Source organism: Belonocnema kinseyi, chromosome 2 (genome assembly GCF_010883055.1).
Source record: "Belonocnema kinseyi isolate 2016_QV_RU_SX_M_011 chromosome 2, B_treatae_v1, whole genome shotgun sequence".
NCBI lineage: Eukaryota > Metazoa > Arthropoda > Insecta > Hymenoptera > Cynipidae > Belonocnema > Belonocnema kinseyi.
In genome coordinates this window covers 108,353,718-108,356,748 of record NC_046658.1, presented here as the reverse complement: position 1 = coordinate 108,356,748, position 3,031 = coordinate 108,353,718, and positions in this window count along the sequence as shown.

The following is a 3,031-nucleotide window of genomic DNA, read 5'->3' as shown; positions in this document are numbered from 1 at the left end:
ACATATTTCGATGAAAATTCGTTATTGCGGTAGGAAATTAGTCTTCTCGTTTGAAAATTCATCTTTGTCATTGAGAACAAAACTATTAAGTTGCACATTCCGCTTTTTTTTAGTTAAAAATTAAATTCTTTAACTAAAAATTTAACTCTGCCACTTTCGATAAAAAATTGAAATTTTGAATCACAAATTGATATTTTTGTGTTGAAAAATCAATTATTGGTTTAAAACATCGTCTTTCTTTATATAAAATTAATCTTCTTGGTTGAAAATTTATCTGTTTGTTTGAAACTTCAACTATGTATTATTTTCTTTAAGGAAAATTTTCATTGTACCATTGTTGGTTAAAAACTAATCGTCTTTTGAGAGAATTAATTTTATGGTTAACAAATTAATCTTTTTTTATTATTTTTAACATAGATGTCCAAATTCGACTTTTTATTGCTTTATATGGGAAAAAACGTCTTGCATAATTGACTATGAAATAATTTTTATCGCTGAGAGATTCTGCTAAATAATGTATAGAACCTGCTTGATTTTAAGTGAATTCTATCTTATTCTAAATACTTTTTATAATATTGTTCTTCGATTGAAAATTAATTTAGTTGAAAACAATTTACGTTTGTATAAGGTTTCCTATCATTTATAATGATAAATTTCGTACAAACAGATCATCTGAAAAATAACAAAAAAAGGAATGAAATAATAAAATTTTTAATATAATTACATACACGTCACTGAAAAAATCATTTGTAAACAACTTTTTCGATTGAAAATGGTTTCATTAAATAAAAAATTGATGACAAAACTTTTTCGATTACATTGGTATTGTTTTCTCATTAATTGCACTTCTTTAAAATAAAATGTTTTAAGATTACTGCAAGATTTATCAATAGTTCTTAATAAAATTAAACAAAATTTAAAAATAAGTGATTTTCATTTTTTATTAGTTCACAAGTAAGATATTAATCAAAAAATACTGCTTCCATTTGTAAAACTGCGTACTTACAAGATATTGTGTACTTTTGATAGATTTAATAAAATTCTCTGATATAGGCCACCATTGTGTCTACTGTTTGGTGTCAAATTCATCTGTTTTATTTAAAATTTGAAATAATCTATCGAAAATTTCATTTTTTGATTGAATATTAACTTTTATAAACTAAAAGCTGCATTATTCTATTTTTGTTTAAAATTTGATATTTTTTATTGAACCTTGATTTTTTAGTTAAAAGTGGAATTATTTGTTTGAAAATTTATGTATTTTGTTGAAAATTTGTGTTTTTTCTTAGAAATATAAAACTACTTCCTTAAAAATTCATCTTTTTAATTGAGAATTTAACTATTTTGTTGAAAGTTCCTTCAAAGTTAGTCCAAAATTAATTTATGTAAGATAAAATTGGATTGTATCATTTTGGGTAGAGAATTGATATTTGAAGTTAAAAATTGATCTTTTGTAGTTGAAAATTCAACCCTTTGGTTTGAAAATGCACATATTTCAATGGAAATTGGTTATTTCGGTATTTCTCGTTTGAAAAATCATCTTTGTGATTGAGAACAAAACTATTAAGTTACACATTCCGTTTTTTTTTTTTTGTAAAAATTAAATTCTCTAACTGAAAGTTTAACTATCCCGCTTTTGGTGGAACACTGAAATTTGGAATTAAAAATGGATATTTATTGGTTGAAAATTTAATTATTTGTTTCAAACATCGTCTTTTTTATATAAAATTAATCTTCTTGATTGAAAATACATACATGTATCATCAAATGCATCTATTTTAGTAAAATTTCAATTAATTTGTTGAAATTTAATTGTTTTTTATTAAATATTAATTATTTTAACTAAAAAGGAATTATCCTATTCCTGGTTTTATATATTTATATTTTTAATTAAAAATTTATTTTTTTACTTGAAAACTCCGCTATTTGTTTGAAAACTGATCTTTTTGATTAGGGTTCAACTATTTTCTTAAAAATTGATTAAAAATTCAACTGAACCATTTTAGGATGAAAAATTATATTTTTAATTGAAAATTAATTTTTTCATTTGAAAATTCGTTTTTCTGGTAGAAAATTATTTTTCTTTGTTAAAATCTTATCTTTTATATTTAGGATTGAACTATTTTCCTGATTTTGTTTGTTTGTTAAAAATTCATGTCTAAGGAAAATTTTAATTATATCATTGTTGGTTGAAAACTAATCGTTTTTTTTTTGTAGAGAATTAATGTTATGGGTAAAAAATTGATCTATTTTTTATTATTCCTAGCATAGATATCCAAATTCGAGTATTTTTTCTTAGATTGAAAAAAAAATGTCTTCCATAATTTACTAAAAACAATTTTAATCGCTGAAAGATTCTGTTAAATAATGTGTAGAACCTGCCTGATTTTAAGTGAATTGTATTTTATTTTAAATAATTTTGATAATATTGTTCTTGCATTGAAAATTAATTAAGTTGAAAATTCTATTATTTGTTTTAAACAATTTTTTAAAATAGAAAATTAATCTTTGTGTTTGAAATATCATCTTTTTTGTTAAAACTTTTACTCTTTGGTGTCATGTTCATCTCTCTTAATTAAAATTTAAAATAATCTGTAAACAATTTCATTTTTTGATTGAATACTAACTTTTATAAACTGCAAACTGAATTATTCTATTTTTGTTTAAAATTTGATATTTTTTGTTTAAACTTCATCTTCTTATTTAAAAATTATTTTATGGGTGAAAAATTAATCTGTTTTTTATTATTCATAACATAGATTCTCAAATTCGACTTTTTTGTCTCGGATCGCAAAAAACGTCTTGCGTAATTTACTATAAAAGAATTTTAATCGATGAGAGATTCTGCTAAATAACGTGTAAAACCTGCCTGGTTATAAGTAAAATCTATTTTATTTTTAATTATTTTTATAATATTGCTCCTGCATTTAAAATTAATTTAGTTGATAATTCTATTATTTGTTAAAAAAGATTTTCTTTAATAGAAAATTAATCTTTGTGATTGAAAATTCATCTTTTTTGTCAAAACTTT